At 40.5% G+C, this 23,851-nt stretch overlaps 1 pseudogene; it reads left to right on the top strand.

The window, feature by feature from the left end:
• LOC132985389 (apolipoprotein B-100-like) overlaps positions 1–23,606 on the top strand; it is a 38,913-nt pseudogene extending 15,307 nt beyond the window's left edge.
• Positions 23,607–23,851: the final 245 nt, after the last annotated feature.

Here is a 23,851-nt window from a genome sequence, read left to right as displayed (position 1 = left end):
ATTTGTGAAAAATAGTAAAATACTCAAATATACACAGTCACCCTTCAAAATACATGAATGTAGCTTTCCAGGTGTGTAATGGCTATGTTTAATCAGAGGCATTGATATAAGTATTTAGATATTTAAGTTATATATAAGTAGAAATAAAACATTATATTAAAAATTACATTATGGTGCTTAAGCTTGCAGAACTGAAAATATTGAAATATGAACTAAATGTACTGAATGAATCAAATGTTGGAAATTGCCCTTGTCATGCCCATGCATGTTACAGTTTTCCTGATTTATGAAATAATGTGGAAGCACTATTATAATGGTGTAGTTTCCTGGGTGGAGCATAATATGAGCCACTACTTGATACACTATTCTATCATAATGTGCCCATTTTATATGCCCTTCATATGTTCTGTATAGAAAACAATAATCAGCCAAGTATTTTCTAACTGTAGCACTTGGAAGGAAAAGGGGAGTAAATGTACAAAATGTATTAAGTATATAGTATCAAACAATGGAAATACCCTGAAAAGATCAAGTAAATGTAACAGTGCTTGCTTTCAATTACCATAATGTCTATATTATAATTATGGCTCAAATGTATCCTCCAAAAGCACCCGCTCTGGGCAGCTCCCTCACTCTGGCATCTCTCCATTAGTGCATGTCCATAGGATCCTGTTTGTGCACGTGTATATTTCAGCCTATGTGTGTGTTGCATGACTTACAGAGTGTAAAAACAGACATTTCCCCTTCCGGGGATTAATAAGGTAAATCTTAATCTTAAAACAGCACAGCACAAAAAATGGCATTACGTTTTTATCTTTATTTTGAGAAAATGAGGGCAAAGAAGGAAACAGTTGAGGTGGTTGCACACATTTATTCTTTATTGACCCCCCCCCCCCCCCCGAAAAAGTACCACTTGTTCCCTTACATTCTGCATTGGTTTTCCTCACAAATATTCCCATTGCTCCCATCTACCCGTCAAAGTTCAGATTAAGTCATTGCATTAATGGGGTCTGCATTTGACACACTGGCCATGGTTTTCCTTCTCTGTTTTCCAAACAAGAATGAGATAAAAACAGTGCTTTCTGATCAGTGAATCATTACATTGAAAATCAGAGGCACATTAGGGGGGCCAGTGTGGGAAAGTTAACCAGTCCTGCACAATGCATTCCTGTGCAGTAAGTCAGCAAAAAGCCCAGCAACAGCAGTCAGGGAGGAATGTGACTTTTACACCGATGTAACTCTAACTGGATTTATACAGGATAGTCTTTTAAACTCAGATGTATCTTTACTAATAGTACCTTACTGGACAAAAATAAAATGATGTTTGATGGGAATTTCTTTATCTTCGTGTTTTCACCCAAAGAATAACTTGCATAGTGAACTTACTAGGGTTTTACCCTGGATTCCCAGTGTAGCAACAATCCCTGTAATCGATGTTCATAGCTGTCATTAAAGTGATAATCTCCACCATTGAGTAAAGGACTAACACTTTAGAGGAGAAACAGATCAAACAAGGGCTGAATTTATTACACAAGTATGAGAAATATGCTAGAATACATTGATTGCGGTAGCGAGCTTGAAAGCTTCAAAAGAAAAGAAGACAAAATTTGAGGTACATTCACAGTCATAATGGAAGACATTGGGTGAACTTTTGTCTCTTAACCAATCACAATTCAGTTTTACTACGGTAAACAAAGTTTTTACAGTTTCATCAAAAATCCCTATTTCATTTTGATTTTGTCCAGTGTTTCAAAGCTTTTTGTTTGAGTTTGTTTTTAAAAAGGGGGCGTTTTAAAAATCACAACATGATACTCTTCCATTGAAATCATACCGTGCCATCAGATGGCTTTATCCCATATATGAGTGAATGCTGGCTCACAGAGCTCTGACAAGAACCCACTCTTCTTTTCATAACACTTTCTTAGAAAATGTGTTTCACTGAGAAAACACTCACATGCTTGATCCTTTCACAAGCTCGACCTTCTATTTGAAAAATATGAACCATACTGAAATAAGTTACAAAGAAAATGTCAAGCATTCCTGGATTTCAGAGGTTATTGAGGGACACCATATGTGCTCTAAATTATTTTGTACGAATGAGCTGTGGGAATTGTTTTTTTTTTTAAAAACAAGTATTTCCTTGTCCTTAACTGGATACACCATTCACATGTTAAATTTTCTTTCATTACTGGTGATGGTGATTAGTCAATAAGCATTTGTTTTCTCCCACTACAGCCAGCGGTAAGAGTACATTTTAGGGTGACAGCATGCTTAAAAACCTAATAAATAAGATTTTCCTGTTTGTGCACTTAACTGTGACAAAACATCACCCTAAAAACTTGCAAAACAGCACAAGACAATATGTTAAGCCCTTTACAAGCCTGGCTGAATGTTTAGTTTCTTGGACCTGTGTCCTGTCGCACAGACAAACAAATAAACAACTATTGTGGAGTCAAAAACATACTTCTTGGATGTGGTTCAAATTAACAAAGCGGATTAAATAACTGTGATTTCAACCTGACTTTGTTTCAAAATCGTATAATACTGTGTCTGAATAACTAGTGCTATGTGCTGTGCAATTTCCCAAACGTTATCACTTAACTATAAAAAGTGTACATAAATAATGAGTGCAATTTCTTTATTCTACTTTGCTTATCACAGAAGCTAACCTTGCCTTGGCAGTGGCCTCTGCAAACACTTAGAAACACAAAAAGTGAGTATTTTATATCTTGGCTTGAAAGCAATCCTTTACAAAGGCCATGTCCACAGTAGAAGTGGGCACATATCACTTCCACTGAAATGAAGCCTTTGTCCTTTTTTACCCCTCCACCTGTCAGACTGGCACCATGTGACCCACAAAGAACATGCTGTAACCAGTGCATTTCACACACTCACACACACACACACACAGAACACACACACATATATGATGATCAAGTGTGCTCAAAACAGCTTGTTTGCAGTCATTAGTTTTGGTTCAGTCTGGGTCGTCTGTTTACAAGGGAGTGTCCCAACCATGATCACTTCCCATACATGTTCAGACACCGCTCCCAGTGGGAGAAACGTCTCGTCTGCGTGTTGTGGCTCTCCAGAAAAGGTCGATTCACATCAAAACACAGCATTTTAGACAACCTTTGGAGGGTGTTGTTCGTTTTTGTAAGGCTGCTCGTGTTGCAGTCTCAAATACCTCCCAGATCCCCTCTTTGGTTTTGGCAGAGCACTCCAAATAGTCATATGCGCCAATGCGCATGGCCATGCCCCGGCCATCCTCTGCCTTCACTGGCTCGAGCTTCAATCGGGACAGCTCGTTCTTCACGTTCTCGTCGTTGCGCAGATCTTTTTTGTTGGCCACTAATATAATTGGCACATTGGGACAAAAATGTTTAACTTCAGGCACCCACTTTTCAGGGATGTTTTCCAACGAGTCCGGGCTGTCCACGGAGAAACACATCAGAATGACATCGGTGTCCGGGTAGGAGAGAGGGCGCAGCCGGTCGTAGTCCTCCTGTCCAGCTGTGTCCCACAAAGCCAGCTGGACTTGCTTGTTGTCCACTTCAATATCTGCCACATATGTCTCAAACACAGTGGGAACATACACCTCGGGGAATTCGTCTTTGCTGAACACAATCAGTAGACATGTCTTCCCACATGCGCCGTCCCCCACCACGACGAGTTTCTTGCGTATGTCTGCCATTCCTGCCGTTTTCCTAGCTCGCCCTCAAATGTGGCATCTGAAAACAAAATGCTCTCCTTGCACTCACTCCAACCACCCTAAATAAAACTCGACGGAGTGGTCCGGTAAGCCGACCTCTTATTCCAACTCCAGAACCTTTACTGGTAAGAACTGCGATCTCTTTATAAAGCACAGGGTGGTTTCCTAAATATAGCAACCCAATCGGAAATAGGGAGGTGAGATCACAGTCTGTAAAGGAAGAGGTGATTGGATCTCATGTAGAGGAGGGCCATGGACCACGAGGACCCACCCGACCCAGGATCAGCTGAAATCAACCCAAATGTAACTGCAACATGATGTATTCGGGGTTTTAAGTGTGTAATTTTCCATTATTGTATTTTTTTATTTAACTGATTTTTTTTATTTTTAATAATCATATTCCCATCTCCTGTTTTCTTGAGCTGCTGTAATGCAAAAAATTCCCCCTAATGGGGGAATCAATAAAGTTTATCTTTATATATTTTTTTTTGTTGTAGGCTATCTCGTAACTGCGACTTTTTTATGGAGCATCCGATCATTTAAACATAACCCATAACCCGATTAATTAATTAATTGTGTATCCTGTCTTTATCTACTCCCCATACTGAGTCACTATTGTGCAGAAAATTGAATTATCTTAATATTCAATTAAGAAATATGTCAGCAAAAATAGCGTTTTAACAATAGTTTTACCTGTCTATGATGGGACCTTATTAATAATCACATTAAATAAACCATTTCCTGATGTTTTTCTTTACATGTTGTACAAAAAGGTACGCTGGGGGAAAGGTCCAATTTAACATCGGCGTTTGTTATACGCATGTCTACGTAGTTCACGCTATTTACAGGGAGGGGGCACTATCGCAGGCAAAACTCGTAGCATTGACTATCAAGCCTTTGCTAAAATCACCGCTCTCTCTCCAAGGAAACAAAACAATATAGAATTGGGTTGACGGCGTGCGACAAGCAGAGACCCTCTCTCGACACGACAACGCGTGAGTATCCCCTGTTGTTTTTGTGTTTTTTTTTATTATTTCTCCACATCGTGAGGAAGAGCTCCGGGAAAGGTTTGATTTGAGCCTGCCATGGTGTGAGTATTTCCCCCTTTTGTTTAGCGGTTAAGGCCCCTCTGTTTGGAACTTGAAGGGGGGCCATGTTGTTTAGCCTACTGAGTGATTCTGCTTCATGTTTCATACAAAAAAAACCAACTTGGGGAGAAAAAACCTGCTTCCTCTTAGCTTTTCTTGACCCCGATGTGTTCAGTAAGGTGCAAGAAAACAACCTGCCTTCCATTCCCACACACTGGAACTTAACTAACACGCTGTAAAAATGTCAATTAATGATTTTAACTTTGATGTGCAGCGTCTAAAACCAATAACAAACAGAGCAGGCCGCGGAGGTTAGTGTTAGCTCCGCGGCTAAGCTAACTGCTAATGCTCACTCTTAATGGAAGTAATAGTATCCAATAAGAAGAAAACATCTATGTTCCCGCTGTTGCCAGTCACTTAACTCACGTTAAAACATTAAAGTACACCCGTGTTGAAGCTGCTTTCCCATTAAAACATGATTTATTCAAATTCTTACTCGAAGCCGCTAAACTAGCTCGCTAATTAGCATCGGACTTGAGGCTAAGTGGTGCTAGCCGTGTTGCTGAAAAGACTCGGTTTGCGACACTTGTCAGTATTGTTTTAGTTATTGTTTGGACATTTTCCTGCAAAAAAAAATAAATCACCTGCGTAAAAATATGTTTAGACTAGCTGTTCTATCTTAACGTCATGTTACATCAGTGCTAGTGATCACATGCTAAGTGAGGCTAACGTTACTTTAGCATTGTCGACACCGCTATCCACCATCACTGTACAAAGTAACTTGTCGTTGTTCCTGCTTCACTCGTACGTAATCGTGCAAAGGGGCTTTTTATTTAACACCCCGTTTTCTGTTCGTTATCCGCTGGTGGGAAAGCTGTCGTTTTTACACGGTTTTCATGGTCACCGTAGATCATAGGTGTGTGATCTGTAAGTGTCTGTAAAATACTGTAAGTACTGCTGGGTGCATCATTGTTCTCCAAATAGACTTCTAACATCTATTGTTATCACGTCTTATATAGGAGTATAATACGTGTTTTACCTTTCATGAGTATTAATTTGCAAAGTCCCATCATGCAGTTACCTCACTGCATTGACTGTGCGGTTCTGCAGAGTAACAATAACCAGAAATTAGACCTTTTTTTTTGTTCGAATAAATCTGTTTTATGTCATTATGGAGGTTCAGAGAAACTGTGTGTGCATGTTCTCTGAAATAAATATGAATCACATTGTTTCTCCGAATGTTAGAAATGTCAGCTTTTACAATAACCATCATAGATTCAAGGTTTTTATTTGTCACATGCTCATACAGATGTGCAGTGAAATGCAAAAGACTGTTCCGCAAGGCCATGCAATAACACTCAAATTACTAATACACATGTATACAGTAAAATAGAATATAATGTAACATTTAAAAAAAGAAACATTTGAATATATAGAATAATGTAAACAGTGTAAAGTGTCCAGGGTGTCAAAGTGCAATGTGCAGATTGGAATGTGTGGTGTGTGTGTGCATCATGTAATCACAGTTCTGTTTTTAACTGAGGAGAGTGGAGATTGACTATATCATGATCCTGTGTTTCATTCAGGCTTTCCCGTGGAATGAGCGTTCCATGCAGCATCCTAGGTATGAATGACGTGGCCTGGCAGGAGACAAGAGGTGGGATGCTGCATGCAAATGGCGCTCCTGAGACTGGAGGTGTCAGAGTTCACGGTGGAGGGCCCTTAGCCTCAGTTGGGGTAGCTGGACAGGCTCCTGGAGTACCGCATTTACAAGGCATGGACAGGGTTGTTAACCCTACTCCAGGCACCCCGCAGCCCCCTCTGAGTGGACGATCTCAGGATGATGCCACTGTTGGATACTTCTTTCAGAGGCAGCCAGGGGAGCAGCTTGGAGGTTGCCCACCCAGCAAGCATCGTTGGCCAACTGGAGATGCAAACCATGTTGATCAGGTAAAGAACCATAATTCAGTGACCAGTCTCGGTCACCATGAGACTTTTTTTTTTAGATATGCAATACACAGGCTACAACTAGATTAAGAAAATTTGAATAATTCCTCTCCTGGATAGGGTTAGGGTTATTTAATGGCTTGTAAGTGCAGCATCTTGCTATATCTGGGTTTTGTGTTTGCACAAAAGATGCAATCTGCAGGCAAATAGTTGGACTCTGTTACTTACAACTGAAACTGAAGCTGTTTTCACATATACACTCCTAAAATATCTAGGGCTTTCAAGCCAAGAGGGGTGCGGGGGTCTCCTGAGGTAAGACATGAAGTAGAAAAAAAAAGACGCTGAAGTAGCGGACAAATCAACAGAGTCCGCTATACGATGCTTTAATGAGAAAATATAAGCATCAGAAGAATCACACTATAAACAAGAGTGTAGAACAACATGCGAACAAACAGAAAACGTAATGTGGCAGTTTAATTATGTGCACGGAGATCGTCGCAGTTGCATACATACACTTCATGCCACATGCAGAAGTCACAGTATATAAACGTCACTCCCACCTCCCAATGTCTCCAGGTGAATTCTCCCAAGAATATCCTGCTGCGTTCACACTTACAGCTCCGCCTGGAAATATCAGGAGTTTTTCAGGAGTTTTCTGCAAGTGTGAAAGCCCTATATTTCACATGTTCAGTTAATCTGTCATTTACACAAGTTACCAGGCAATCCTTACCTCCAAATAATTACTTCCTCTGGGCATGTTTTAACAAAGCTACAGGAGAGGCATTGCTGATGGGTTTGGCAGTACAAAGATTATACCGACCATGTCCTCAAATATACATTTTTTTTATTCTGTACATAGAGAAATATGTAGCGTTTCCTGATTATTCAAAATCTGTATACAGAGACATTACTGTTGGGAATACTTTTGAGGAGTAAGAGAATGGAAAAAGTCCTTGTTGATGGCAGACTTCTTTGAGTTTGGGTGCCACACAATAAAAATTTGCTTATCCCAGCTCACACTGGTGTACAGGTGTGTTGCACCATGGCCAGATCACCAGTTCCTCAGAGTGCAAACCACAGCTAATCCAGGTGTGGTAAGATGGCAATAGCATTCCTTTTACGAAAACACAGCCTCAGTATTGACTGTGGGCAAAATGTGTTGGACAATGCTTTAGCACAGCAGGAGTGTCATTGTAGCTGTGATAACTTGTAGAATGTTGTCTTACAGTTTAAGAAAGCCATGTCTTTTTTGGCATCTAGAACTCCTTTTAGAGTTATGGATTTGTTACTAAAACTCAGTCTCAAATTTAGCCTAATGCAACACGCACACCTCATTTAATGTGCATGAATTTGGCCAACAGGTAAAGTACCGGTACTTCTTGGAAGTAGGCGTGTTACACAGAAGTCATGGTCTCACAGTTCAGTTTTAATGTTTGGTTCAACTGGAAATAAATCGACAAAAAGTCCTAAATGCTTAGTTCTAGGTTTCTTCAATGTTTTTTGAACAGCCTGTAGTGTATTAAACATTGACAAAAAAAAGAGGAAACACAATCGAAATGATGCAAACAAAACTAAATCGCATCTCCTGATTGGAAAATATAAAATAAATACAATGGAAAATATTAGACACAATAGAAGACAATATTCAGGAGGAATGTATCATTTTTGTGATCACATTGTGAGACTGGGAGGTTATTATGCACCTCTTGGCTCGTGTGAGGTCACTGTGAGATACATGTTTACGTGTCATGGGAGGTCCAACCATCATCAGTGCTCCGGTACGCTAGTAAAGGCAGGAATCAGGGACTTGCTTATCTGTGTACATGACGTGTATCTGAATTTCATCATGAAGATCAAATGTTCCATTTTTGTTTTGCGTCCACATTTATGCCTGTATTGAAATGCTCTGTCTCCCTCTTTGCCTCAGTGACAAAGTATTTAACAGGTTTAATAATTATTTATTGAATCGTTAGTGACTTTGTGTCTTGGTTACAGCGTGTTAGCGTGTGATCAAAAAGCTCAGACACGGCATTAAAGAAGAATAAAAATAATAATTGGATAAAAACAAAGGAAACTTACTAACGGGGGCGATCCACATCACCAATCAAGAAAGATAGTTGGGCACTTAAACATTCTCAGCTTGTAGTCTCGCTTTGTAGTGCACATGAATCGTCTACAGCACGACATTCAGATGAGATGAAACGACTCCTATGTGATTTTAAAAAAAGTATAGATCTTGCACTTCACTTTCAAAATCTTAAGAGTTGTTGTTGCTTCCTGTTTGTATGTGACACTAGGTGGGGCAAATTAACTTGCACTACTGTCTGTTCTAAATAAATGAGAGAAACCTAGAAATATGTATTTAGGACTTTTAAGTTGCCTTTTCCCTGTTGAACCGAACTATGATCTCAACCGTTCCAGCCCTACTGAGTTAATTATTATACTGTCAGGATTCAGTCAACAGGCCGTTGAAACAGCTTAATGTTTTAATACTGTTTTCCAGGACTGGAGTGTTCGTTTGTTTTTCAAAATGTTTAACGTTTAAGTTCTCTGATTTCTACTCTTTAATGTGTTTTTAAGCTTTTAACAACCGAATGAGTTCCAGCTCTGCCAGCTTCAAAGATTAAAATGCACAAAGACTTATCCAAAGTATGAACTGCTTTTATTGGCAGAGTTTGGCTTTGGATACTTGGTAAATAGTATTAATTTTGAAGAAAAACACAATATTACTGCTGTTTTTCCCCATACAAAATAGTTTCTGGCTTTTGTTTGTTTGTGGTTTAAAGTGTAAAACAAAAAGCATTTTCATGACTAATTTATTGAGAAATGTATTTATTTGTTTTGCCAACAATCCTGTGAAGCCCATGAGTTCACAAAACCAAACTATTTTCAGTAAAGATACAAATTAATGTGACCAGGCTGGTTTGTTTTGCTCTGCTTTGAACAGAAAGAGTAAGTTTTGATGTCTCTAGTTTGTGGCCTTTAATTGGGGCGGCATGCTTTCTGTTAAAAGTCCCTTGTCCTTTCCTTTGTCTCAGGTCCGCGCTGTTGATGAAATGAACTACGACTTCCAGGCTCTTGCTTTGGAGTCGAGGGGCATGGGAGAGGTAAGGGGATTTTCATCACATCATATGTCATGTCAGAGTACAGTAATAAATCATTAGTCGTGAAAAATGCACTCGAGTAATCACTAAAGAAGCAAACTGAAAACTCTTAAGACTATTTCAAGTTTGGACGGACTAATGTTCAGCTGACTAAGACTACAGTGAAAACATTTCAGCACATTCAGTTTAACCTGTGGTTGTTGATGTTGGTCTTTTATTTATTTATTTTTATTTCACACTTATGCTACACTTAAAGTGATCCTGCAGATGCTTAGAAAATATTACACATTTATTTTCAGCTTCTGCCAGCCAAAAAGCTCTGGGACTCTGATGAGTTGGCAAAAGATGGAAGGAAAGGAATGCTTCTTGGAGAGGAGTGGAGGGACAATGCCTGGGGATCACCTCGTAAGTGCCCCTTTACTATTGGTCTATATTTTTAATACATGTCTTGTCTCAAAGAGTTCATTTTAAGTTGATGGTGCAGCATGTATTCTGTTCAATTAAAATGTCTTAAAAACCTCCCTTACTCATTGGCCACGCTCTTAGCTAGAACTTTATTTGGTAAGGTTGTTACCCAGCTTTAGTTCAAACACGCAAATATTTAGATATTGGCTTCTCATTCAGATCATTCAGTGTCTCAGCCAATCATGGTGCAGCGGCGACCAGGCCAGAGTTTCCATGGGAATGGTGATGCCAATTCTGTACTTTCACCTCGCTCAGAAGGTGGAGGCCTTGGGGTGAGCATGGTGGAGTACGTCCTGAGCTCCTCTCCTGGGGACAAGATGGACGGTCGCTACAGGAACGGAGGCTATGTAAGTGACACGTCTGTAAAAAATGTAACTCCGGCAGGGGGCTTTCCTGTCACATCAACCCTTGTCTAAAAGGTGGCACATGGTCTTAGATGGTGTTTTTTAATGTATACAGGGTGGTGGAGATGTTGACCAAGACGGGAGAGAGAAAAATGATGCCCAAGAAAAAGTGTCCCCCTTTGAAGAGGACAAGAGTCCAGAGATGGTTGGAGAAGAGAACGATCCCTCTAAAGCCAACGGAAGAGGACTACTGAACGGCATGGACAGAGACTGCAAAGATTTCAAGTAAGTTTCTTTATTTCTATAACGTTAAGAAAAAAAATCATTGACTTTCTTTATTATTATTAATTAATTGATAAACAGCCTATATTCCATTTCCCCCTTCCTTTCTTTTGTTTATTTTTGGTTTTGTTCTATAATTGTACCATAGTGAAAGATGCATCACTTTGAAAGTTAGTTAACCAATGACGACATTATCTGCATCAGTAATGTAATATAAGAAAGACCAAATGGCATTGAAGTTCCTCTAATATTTGACAAGTTTAAGAATCTCCAGTTTAGAAAGCGTCAGATAATGAAAATGTTCAAGTAAACCATGTAAGGGTGGTGGCTTCTTTGCTTTCGTTTCTTGGTTATGGTCAGAGACACAAGAGTTTTGTACTAACAACACATGGGCTCCAATGTTTATCTTAATAAACTTTCACAGTCCCACCCCTGGAAGCCGTCAAGCCTCCCCCACTGAGGCTGTGGAGAGGATGGGTCCCAGTCAGGCCGGTTTGGAGATGATGGGACAGCACCACCCTCACGCCCTCCAACAACACAACCCCGCCATGAACAAGGGCCCAACGGAGGACTTCCAGAATCAAGAGGCCCAGAACATGGGAGGTATGGAGCAGCAAGGCGGTGTGGAGTCCCTCCAGTTTGACTACGCTGGGAACCAGATTCAGGTGGACTCCTCCGGGACTCCAGTAGGATTGTTCGACTACAGCTCTCAGCAGCAGGTCTGTTGCAAAAACACAAAAACCTACCTATAAAGCGATCTTACTGTAAGTTTGCTCAACAGACTGTGATCTTTACTGTTTGTTTTTGTTTCTAGCTGTTCCAGAGATCTAATCCCCTGACTGTGCAGCAGCTCACTGCAGCTCAGCAACAACAATATGCTCTGGCTGCAGCCCAGCAGCAGCATCTTGGTAAGTCTGGCTCAGTGTGTTGTGTAATACTTTTAAAACCCCCCTTTTTTTCCCCCTTTCATCTAGATATGTTATTACACTTGCATAGCCATTTGAATGTGAAAGCATATGGAAATATGACTAACACTATTGTTCCTTATTTACCCAGCTGGCCTCGCTCCTGCATTTGTGCCAAACCCTTACATCATTAATGCTGGCCCCCCTGGAACTGACCCCTACACTGCTGCGGGCCTGGCAGCAGCAGCCTCACTTGCAGGTGATCACACAGAACATTATTTTACCAAATACGTGAGAGTATCCATAGAGTGCTGGTCTGCCTGGTTTAGCTAAAGGACAATATGATGAGAAAGTTGTAGAAGTGTTTGTAATGTCTCAGTTCTGTCCTCAGGCCCCACAGTGGTTCCACCACAGTACTATGGAGTTCCCTGGGGAGTGTACCCAGCCAATCTTTTCCAGCAACAGGCAGCCTCAAATGCCAATCACTCGGCTAATCAGCAAGCATCCAATCAGGGACCAGGGCCGGGCCAACAACAGGTAAGTGCTGTGCTTGGTCATGCAGGGCATATTGTGAATGGGGTCTGGTCCATAAATAATTATGTTGGCTATATACAAAATCAGTGCCACTTGTCAAATCAATTCAGACCAGCTGTTTGTTTCTTATTGACTATATTTCTATATGAACAGCGTGTCTCCTTCATTGTACAAAAGTTTACCCAAAGTACCCCATGACTTAATTTGGAACCAAGACGTACGCAGAAGGAGCTGGCTGGTTGAACAGCCGAATTGACGGTGTGCCCCTTCCGCTAACCAAAGCACAGATTTAATTAACCTTTAAAAATGTCAGAGATCCCTCAAAGATCTGTACAGTCCACAGCAGAACAGATTATTTTGTTGGTTTGCAGCATTTACTCAGAGTTGCGGAAATATCAATGACTGTATTATGCTTATGTTTTCGCTACTTTTTCTCTCACCTTTCCTCTTGGGTCAACAGAGCTGTAGATTTTTATGTTATATCCACCCTTTTTTTTTTTTTAAACATCAAATTACTTATAATATCGAAACTACTCCGTTAAAAACAACACTTTAACATAAATTATTATGATAACTATCAGCACTATTGGCATTTATTTTGATTTTATAGTCTGACCCAGGCAGGTTTTTTGCCGGGTGATCTTAATATTTTGGCTTTACTCCCAGGCTGCTCTGTCCATCTTTATATACAGTCTCTGGCCTTTCTTGAAAAAAAAAAACTGTAATGCATTTTAAAAGCTATCATGTTTACTAAAAGCTGCACATATCTTTAAGAGTAAAACATGGAGCTCAGATTTCAGTTGAACAAGTACAGTCAACATTTAAATTTCATGCATGAAGAAAACGACTTTTAAAACAATGACGTACATGTGACTTATGTAAACCTGCTTTGTGAAGCAGATTGGTCTAAAATATAAGCCTAATCTGTACGGTTTAACTGTTAACCTTCTTATGTTAAACACTTTGCTTCTTAGCTTTCAGATCCAGGAAAAAAATGGTTTAATTAGAAATGTACAATGCTGTTTGTATTTCATGATTACTTTTCTGTAATGTATGTGCACTAAAGGGCCTCAGCAATTTTCCTCTCCTCCTATTTTTGCAAAGAGCATTTTGTTCCCAAAGGTATAATTTAGTAACACTCTGTGAAAACGGCATCTTTATATTTAATCATGGATACCTGAATTTGTTGTTTTGTTCTTCGGTTTTAGGGTCCATTAGTCCAGGTAGTGTCAATAACTGGCTTTTTGTTTTGGTCAATGTTCTTCCATAAACAGTTAATGGGGGTGTGGAAATTGTATGATAACCCATTACCATGGCAACCGCTTTTGCCACTCTAGCTCTCTAGCTCAAATTGAGGTGGAGTCCTTTGTTGATGTTACTAGGCAACAGTTTTTCAAGTTTGATCAAACTGGAAACCACCTTAGTTCCGGTTGAAAACAAGCATAACTTGAAATCGTTTCAAATACTTCAACAGCATTTTGTTTCTGAAAGCCTCCTTACCTTCTCCTCCAGGTGATGCGCACAGGAGCCAATCAGAGACCTCTCACACCAGGGCAAGGCCAGCAGAGTCAACAGGAGTCTCTGGCTGCAGCAGCTGCAGCAAACCCTGCGCTAGCGTACGCAGGAATGCCTGGTTGGTAGTCAACTTCATGCAGCCATCATATATATGCAGCCCTACGTCTTCTCTGCTTTGTTTGTAATTTTGAGTCCTCTTTTTTAAGGAGCTTCTATAATCTTTGTTGTGATTGCTGACCGTCTTTGATTCTTCAAAATTCAGGTTATCAGGTGCTGGCCCCTGCAGCCTACTATGACCAGAATGGGGCCCTGGTGATGGGTCCTGGTGCCAGAACCGGTCTAGGTGGTCCAGTTCGTCTAGTCCAGACCCCTCTCCTCATCAACGCCGCAGCAGCACAAGCTGGTAAGTACCTGTCTGTAGTGCTCTGAATCTGTTGGTCTTTTTTTTTTTTTTTCTTACTAGAATATTACCTTTCAACCTCAGCTCTCATTAAACTCCTCACACTTCCCTCTCTGTCTATCTGCACCAGCAGCCGCGGTGTCAGCATCTGGCTCCGGTAACAACATGTCAGGTCCAGCTAACGGGATGTACCGCTCCATGCCTCAGCCCCAGCAGCAGCAGCAGCAGGCTCCCCCGCCCAGCAGCGGCCTGCCCTCCAGCTCATTCTACGGCTCCGGTTCGGTCCCCAACACCTCTCAGAGCAGCTCCCTCTTCTCTCACACCTCGGCTGCTCAACAACAGGCTAGCTCCTCGCTGGGTTTCAGCAGCGCTGGTGGCTCCCTTGGTGTTGGCCTGGGCTCTGCTCTGGGTGGCTTCGGCTCCTCTGGTCAGTGAATCATCCACTTCGATTAGCTACATGTTAATTGATGAAACAATCTGTTTCTCAAAACCTATCTTTTCTTTCTTGCAGTTTCCAGCTCTACCAGTAGCAGTGTATCTCGCAGGGATTCCCTGTTGGCTAGTTCTGACCTGTACAAACGGGGCGGGAGCAGTTTAACTCCCATCGGCCAGCCTTTTTACAACAGCCTGGGTTACTCCTCCTCACCCAGCCCCATCGGCCTCACACCAGGTCACTCCCCGCTCACTCCTCCTCCTTCTCTGCCCTCCTCTCATGGATCCTCTTCTAGCCTTCACCTAGGTAAGCATTATGGTAATAGAATTAAATGGTAGCTGTTTACCTTTTGGTTTGAGTGGAAACATAATGTGATGGTGGTTAACAAAATTAACTTTCTCTGCGCATCAGATAAAGAGAGAGATTTAAAAAAAAAAAAAAAAAAAAAAAAGGTTGGGTTGTAAATTATTTTATTTTTGACTTAAACAGTTGCACACTGTTTCTTATTCATGACAACAATTGTCAACTGCTGCACCACTTCATCAGGATCTTGTCATTCCCTTTTCCTAGGTGGCCTGACGAATGGAAGCGGGCGTTACATTTCAGCAGCACCTGGAGCTGAGGCAAAGTACCGGAGCGCCGGTGGGACATCCAGTCTCTTTAATTCCAGCAGCCAGCTCTTTCCTCCGGCTCGGCCCCGCTACAGTCGCTCTGATGTAATGCCATCCGGTCGCAGCCGCCTGCTCGAAGACTTCAGGAATAACCGCTTCCCAAACTTGCAACTGCGTGACCTGCCGGGTCACATGGTGGAGTTCTCTCAAGACCAGCATGGATCAAGGTGGCTGTGAAAGTCCTTTGGCTTGAAAATTAGTTTTTTTTTTAGTTTTTTTTTTTACTGTAAACCTTAACACGGGGAGTGCCTTGCGGGGGTTTGCTAGTCTGACTAATTTCTTCATTTCCTTTGTTACGATCTTGTCTGTCTAGATTTATCCAGCAGAAGCTAGAGAGGGCCACTCCAGCTGAGAGACAGATGGTGTTTGGAGAGATTCTGCAAGCGGCTTACCAACTGATGACTGATGTATTTGGGAACTATGTCATCCAGAAGTTCTTTGAGGTTGGGACTGTTTTAAAGTTTATCTCTACTAACCACTTCATATCAACTTGAACACTGTGGGTGAGGCTCTAGATTCTGTAGCATCTGGGCAACAGATTTTGTGTTATGTGTTTTTAAAGTTTGGAAGTGCAGACCAGAAGTTGGCTTTGGCGACACGCATCCGCGGGCACGTTCTCCCCCTGGCCTTGCAGATGTACGGCTGCAGGGTCATTCAGAAAGCTCTGGAGTCCATTTCCTCAGACCAGCAGGTAATTGTAAGTGAGACTTCATGTCTTTTTAATGTTTCTGCTTACATTTCTTATGGAGGTCTTTTTCCATTATCATGTCAGTATATTTCTATCTTTAATTTGAACACAATAACATCTGTAACAATCATTGCCTAATTTTCGCCCCCTCCAGAGTGACATCGTCCGCGAGCTCGATGGCCACGTACTGAAGTGTGTCAAGGACCAGAACGGCAATCACGTGGTGCAGAAGTGTATCGAGTGTGTCCAGCCCCAGGCCCTCCAGTTCATTATTGATGCTTTCCAGGGACAGGTGGGTTTATTGTCATTTTCATAAGCGTATGTGTTTTTTGAGTTTGTGGAGATGGAAATCTAAAAATGCTTTAAAGACATGTTAATGAATGCAGATGTATCTGTGCTCATGTTTTATATCAATTAAAGAATGAAGTTGGAATAAGATGTGGGGATAGAGGATGACAAGCTTTTACTAAAATCATGATGTTTTTCATTAATACTGATACAGATTCTGATGGGTTTTTAGCATTTCAGAATAGACTGCTAGATATTAGAATCTAAACAAGTTTGATGAAAAGAAACATTTCTTCACTCAGGTAGTCACTCACTCAAACACTGAGTTGTAAAGTCATTATTTGTTGATGAACGTGCTTGTCATGAGCAATATTGAAGATTTACTACACCAGTACTAAATGAACATTTCTGCACTGAGAAAGACAGGACGAACATGCAGCGCTTCTCTAATGACAACAGTCTGTTGACAATGACCGCTGTATGCCCTACACTGCTCCTTTACTTTTAGTGTATGTTTATTGTTTTTTATTACCCAACAGAGAGGATGTGGGTACATGACCCAATCCGTAGGCAGCAAAACTATGGGGAATATCGTACATTTGGGGAAAAAAGCGCTGGTGTCATGAACAGTGCCTTTCTGAAAAGTTTAAATATTTTGAACTTGGGCGCTCGGCGTGGCCACACAAAAAAAGGCAGGGAACTAGAAAGAAAACAACTGAAAAAAGACGCTCAGAAAAGAAAACTCTAGATGGACATGTGGCCCAACATGGCATCTCGATATGACCTTTTAATCTAGTTTATTTCAGCATAAAACTGTAGTTATGTCTTTTCATCTTTTCTTTTTTTTTTTTTTACATGCTTCTCGCAGGTGTTTGTGCTTTCCACACATCCCTACGGCTGCAGAGTTATTCAAAGGATTTTGGAGCACTGCACCCAGGAGCAGACTCTGCCCATCCTGGAAGAGCTGCATCAGCACTCTGAACAGCTGGGCCAGGTGAGCACATCTGTCTCATTTCTTAGCCCTCACTGTTTGCAGATGTAATCTCTTTTTCTGTGTTTGCTAGATGTGACTGATCATTGTTGAGATGTGTGCTTGTCTGGTATATACACGCATGTCTCTTTCATGTGTTGAGCATTTCATATTATCAGCCTGTCATTGTTCCTGTGTACTGTAGATGTGCTCTGCTAAGTGTAAAGTGTAAGATAAATGTACATGTACTGTTAGCTGTCAATACATCTGACATGTTGTGATTATTTAAACATCCACCCTACCCCCCCTCACTTATTCCATCTAGAAATATCAAGGCGTTTCATTGGAGATGACACCCAAAACATATTATACAGTGTCCCGCGATGCACTGTTCAAGGTCAGAGCAATTTGCCTCTCTCTCGCGGATGTCCCCGTGCTCCTTTCTTCCTTCTTCTTTTATTTTCTCTTTTGTCAAGAGTCTTAATTTAACATTTAGCTAGCGCTCCGACTCCCAACTTTTATGAGCCCTTTCCTAACCCACTGAGCCGCCTCTTTCTCTTCTTTTCCTCCCTCTTGCTTTACGCCACAAGGGATTCACCAGGCACATGCTTCCCCCACTGTCTGATGATTCTATCTTTAGCCTACAGCATCTCCTGTTCAATCTGTTTTTCTGTTTGCATCCTAATTTCAACAAAACCGAATTCTCCGGTTTAGTAATAAAGCGATCATGAGTAGCGCTTTGAATTATTGGTTACTTGATCTTGAGCTAATAATAATGCAGATGATCTAGTTCAGGGATGGGCAACTTTGTTCACAGCAAGGGCCACATTCATTTAATTCTCACTGCCAGAGGGCCAAATTCTAGCATACAAAAAACAATTATAGTCAATTATGTCTCAAATTTAACTCAACATATACCAGTGATCAAATATTATTATGGACATATTTCTGCTTTCCATGATTTCATGGCAGATTTTGTCGTGTTTTCTTCATTCTTCCAATTAACTGATGTGTAAAAAATTGACCTGAGGGCCACGTTGAGGGTTGATGGGGGCCGCATGTGGCCCCCGGGCCGCCAGTTGCCCACCCCTGATCTAGTTAAAACAGATTGATGAGAAATGCATTAAAAGGCAAATACTTTTCAAAATGAAAGGTTACCTACCCAACAACAAAATGCCAGAGTGTTGTTATTTGTTTCTCCATCTTGTCACTCTCAAATTACACCCATAATGTCCATCACCCATTTCTGAAGGGGCAAAGATTCTACTGGTTGTGTTAACTACCAGCAGCATCTCTTTTGTCTGACCTTCAGCAGTGATGACGTAAGGGTTAATTTAAAGACTTCAAGTGGGGGTGTCACTCATTCGTCTCTCATCGTACAGATGCATGATTCTCTAGTGCATGAGTTTCAATCAGACTAAAAACGGGTGTCACACAGATTCTTTGTGATCATCATCATTTATTGAAAAGGGTAATTTACCTCGAGCTCATGCCTACACTACCCCCTACAGGATCAGTACGGTAACTACGTCATTCAGCACGTTCTGGAGCACGGCAGGCCAGAGGACAAGAGCAAGATAGTCGCAGAGGTTCGTGGAAAAGTACTCGTCCTCAGCCAACACAAATTTGCCAGGTGAGTTTTCTTTTCATTACAATCACCTTTAAATATTCCATAAACTCTGGCACTGTTTTATTAAAATGTTGGTTTGACCAGGAGTGTAGTGCAACAGCCAGCATAAGAAAATGTTGGTCAATTCTGTGTTCAAAGCAATCAGTAAAATATTTTGTGTTGAAAAAAAAAAAACAATCTTTCAATTTAAATCTTACTATTCAGTCTCAAAAGTCCAGCTCACATTAAACAAACTCAACAACAATAATATTTTTATGGTTGTTTTTTAGATTCTTGAAGAAAATAAATGCTAACTGAGAGTTTGTTGCCTGATTGAACTGTGAAAATATCATGCTAAGAAAGTAGAGGGGTTTAACAATGCCTTGTGAAAAGCATGATGGATGAGTTTGGATTGGTTTAAGGAACACTCACACATGCTTAAACAGGAACATGACGGGACCTGCAGAGGTGACATTTATGTCTTGTTTTCATTCACATGGGCAGAGTAAAGTGTGTACATCAACATACACTATCCACTCAAAGTTGATCAAACATGAACTCCATCCAAAGATTTGGACACATCTTAAAACCATAAAATAACATTTTTCCCTTTTACCTATAAAGTAAAGGATTTGAGGTTTATGGGAGGCAAATGCTGTATACTCAAATGTTAATTTCATGCCCTTTGGTTTTTCTGCAAAGAGCACCTACAGACTGCCTATCCTTGGGCTTATGTTGATCTGCAATGGCTAACTAATGATAAAGAAGTGCCTCTCTTTCTGCCCTCCCTGTGGTTGGACTTAATCCATACTAGCATCTAAATAATTGAGTTGTTATTCATTTGATGCATCGCCCACTGGAGCCAAATGGCAAAATAAAAGCATCCTCTGTGGTAGGCTGGTGCTGCATCTCCTTCAGCTCACTTATTTGTTTTGTTTGTAACGGAAGCTTTTTTCCTCTCTCTCTCTCTCTCTCTCTCTACGTGTTTCCTTAGTAATGTTGTGGAGAAGTGTGTGATCCACTCTTCACGTGCAGAGAGAGCCCTGCTCATAGACGAAGTGTGCTGCCAGAAAGACGGGCCTCACAGTGCCCTTTACACCATGATGAAGGACCAGTATGCCAACTACGTCGTCCAAAGAATGATCGACATGGCGGAACCTGCTCAACGCAAAATCATTATGCACAAGGTGGGTTACCTACCAAACTAGTGTGAGCAAACATAATAGAACAAGGGGGTTGATAAGTACATCAGGAGTGTGTACAGTGTGTATGATGGTAAGCTTACGCCCAGCGTTCACCGTACGATATGTAGGAAAAAGCTTGTTGCTGATATCAGCTCACACTGTATATTATACGATGCACGATTAAAGCTCCTAATTTAGATTTGTACTGAAAATGAGGAATTAACAGGACAGAATATTCACAATTTTCAACAGGAAAAAAAAACAGATTTCAGTTGTCTCATGCAGCTCAAAACAAAAATAACTACAGAATAAATCTTCTTACTGACTTTTCTTTTTTTTGCTTTTGTCACTAATAAAGAGGCATCAATATAAACGTCAGCCTGTTTCATAAAAACAAAACTTATCTCACCCAGTTTGAGTTACATCAGGTCTGAGATAGATTCATTGTGTCGTTTTTTTTTTTTTTAGATCAATCTGATCAGTCTTGTTACAAAAAGTCTCCTTCAAAACTCTGAGTGTAAAACATGTTAAATGTTCTAACTTCTCCACCTCAGTCTTTTAACTTGGTATAAAGTAAGGTTTTTTTTCTTTCAGAGTAATTAACATTGATTTTGTTCTGCTTGTGCTGCAACATTGTACTCAGCAATTACATTTTTTTTTGCTGAGTTTTTTTTTTTTTTTTTTTAGATCTATAAATTGCGGAGAAAAAAAAAGTTCTATCAGTTAGAACCTAAACTAAAACATTTTGTCTGATCTAAAAATGTCTTTTAGGATTTTGACTGTTGATCAGAGTTTTTATACTTTGAGATTTGTGCTTTTAAGAATTAAGCTCATTGAGTCGATCTCCTACTTGTTTGATAATTTTCACTCGGCTGTGTTTTTTTCTGACCTCTGTCCTCTCTGTCTTCTTAGATCCGGCCTCACATCGCCACTTTACGCAAGTACACCTACGGGAAGCACATTCTGGCCAAACTAGAAAAGTATTACATGAAGAGCGGCTCTGAGCTGGGTCCCATCGGCGGCCCGACAAACGGCCTCATGTAGTCCCGTCGACACTCTGGTTCCCCTGAAGAAGAGAAGGAGCCCCATACCCCTGTTCTGTGAGAGATGCTCCTTAGCCATAGGGGTTAGCCTTCGACACCCTCTGTCGCCCCCCCTTTTTTTTTTTTTTTTAGAGGGGAATTACCAAAAAAACAAACAAAAAGAAGACAAGTCAACTCACCTAAGAACGCTGTGACAACTGACCCCTGTTGCTCTGCCGCCCCTGGTGCAGCCCAGCGCGGCCCCCAGGGGACGCACAGTCAGCAGGGTACTTTTTTTTTTCCTCTTTTTTTTTCTTGGGTAAAGCACAAGCCCATTGTTAATGATGTTATTGATGTATTTGACTGGTTTTCATATTATCTTGTACATTTAGTTTTTTACCTTGTAAATTCTCTGTAGAAACACAAAACTTATTACACATTTGCTCAAATTTACAATTCCTACAATTAACACCAGCAAGTGATTTTATAAGGCTGAACTGAGTGAACCTTTTAAGAGAAAAAATACAAACAATTTCACTTGTTTTTTGTAACTAGACGTATTAAGTCAGCTGTTCTAATAGACGTCCAGGCAATTAAATCTTATATTTGTATATTACCCCGTGCACAGTAAAATTTCTCCCATGCCAAAGCAGCTGATGGATTAGTTTTTCATATAGGCCTAAGTGATCTAGAGGGATTTAAACCCCTCTATCCACAGGGGACTACTACTTGTCGGTGCCACCGTCACTCAAAGGTCTCTTCAGACCAGTTTGCAAGCTCGGCTTTGGGGATTGGTGCTCTACTCTAGGATCGTGTTTTTTCAGATGGTGGCTTTTTCTCACCTCTTTTTCCAGGCTTACGTTTGGGCCCCTGTTTACTCAGCAGCTTGATGATTCGGTACTATATATTTCAGACTGACCAACCTGAGCTGCTGCATTCAATGAGCCCTCACTTTGAGCCGTCTTTTCCCTCATGCAGAGGATCATTGGGGAGGGGGGGGTTTATGCAAGAATTAAAAAAAAAAAAATCTACAGTTAAATTATAGAAGCGGAGCATGAGGTTTGGTTGTACAGCGGGCGTGTAACCTGGTTTAATATTAACATGAAATGAGTAGTGCGGGGGGCTTTTTTCGTGGGGATAGTTGGGTGGGAGTGGGCTATGTGTTGGCATGCTGTGACAGGTTTTAATCCTTGGAATGATTTTTTTCTTTATCATGTTTTGTGTAACATCTTATGTCTTGTAGTTTGAGATGAACACTGCCCAAGAAAACGGTATCTTTATGTACTGAATAATCATCTCTTGCATAGAAGTAGTTTAGCGATGTATAGCATTTTTACGTACGAGTAAATTGTTGCTTTTTGGGTAGGGGGGCTAGCAGCAGTGATGGGACCCCCACCGCCTGAAGGTTAGAGTAAGGAAACAAAATGTTGTGAGCTTATCCCAGCTTTGTACATCTGAGGTGACATGAACGAGAGCTCGTGGGATAACTTTGAGAAAGGGATGCTGGAGGAACATTTTTAATGGCTCTGTTTCTGTTTTTTTAAACTCCTTTTTTTTTTTTTTTTTTTTTTTTTCCCCATTTGATTGGGTATGCAAGTGCATAGGTGCAGGCCGGTGGGGCCTTTTAAAGCTATACAAATCACCTGTAATGCTCGTAGTGATGGCTTCTTTGCTTCATATGAATAATTGTAGAATACATGTAGTATATGTGCAGTTAATAAGTGTAAGATTATTAGTTAAATTGAAAAAAAAAATGTCTAGTCGTGGTGTTTGACAGGCCTTGCTCTAAATTTGTAGTGATGCTTTTATTTTGTCTGTACAGTTGTACATTTGTAAACGTTGATGCTGTAAATGGGATGTCTTTTACACTTTTTTGGGGAGAAAAAGGCAAAAATTGTGCATTTTGATGTGTGTATATTCATCACTCCTTTCCCCCTTGAATATAATGTATACAGTTTTATTTGATCAAGTGTTATTTTAAAGAAAAGAAGACTCTATGGCTTCACAATCTGGCATAGCTTTTTTGTTTTTAATCCGCTTTGGGAAAGGCCAGCCTCTATTTGTACTGGAGCTGTAACATCCACTGTTGATAGTCTTTCTGATGTGTGACAGTTTAAAAAGAAGAAAACAAAAACACTCTGTACTCAAAACAGAGGCTGCATTTAGTCCTCTCTGCTACCATGGAAACTTCACAGGATATGACAAGAATTATTTTTGTACAGAAGAGTGCTGTATTTTGGAACAGCTACTACCTTGTAAGCAAAAGCAATGTAAAATATTGTCAATTATATAAATATGAACATATGAGTTTTGTCACACTGTCAAAGTCATGTACATTTTCAGGTGGCCTTATGTACATTTCCAGATGTTAGATGAAGAAAACAAACTCATTTTTGGAAGCAGAATTGTGACTATGTATGATTAAACTGTTCTTCTAACATTTGACCCGCATGGTTCTGGTTTCTCTCATGTTTGTAGTTTTTTTATTTTTTATTCTTAAGCATGAGCTAATCTGAATAATCAACATCCAACTAAAAGAAAGGGACCTTGACAGGTTTGGATCAACTTCAAGGTATATATTGTAAGTAGAACTATTCCAAACTTAACTTTGAATGATTATTTGTGAAAGAAATTCTGAATAACTATTTGTTCTAAGAATGATTTAATGGTGAAATCTCTCAAAAACATCT

Source organism: Labrus mixtus, chromosome 12 (assembly GCF_963584025.1).
Source record: "Labrus mixtus chromosome 12, fLabMix1.1, whole genome shotgun sequence".
NCBI classification, from domain to species: domain Eukaryota; kingdom Metazoa; phylum Chordata; class Actinopteri; order Labriformes; family Labridae; genus Labrus; species Labrus mixtus.
The sequence above is the reverse complement of the archived record's forward strand: the minus strand, read 5'-3'. Positions and strand labels throughout refer to the sequence as shown.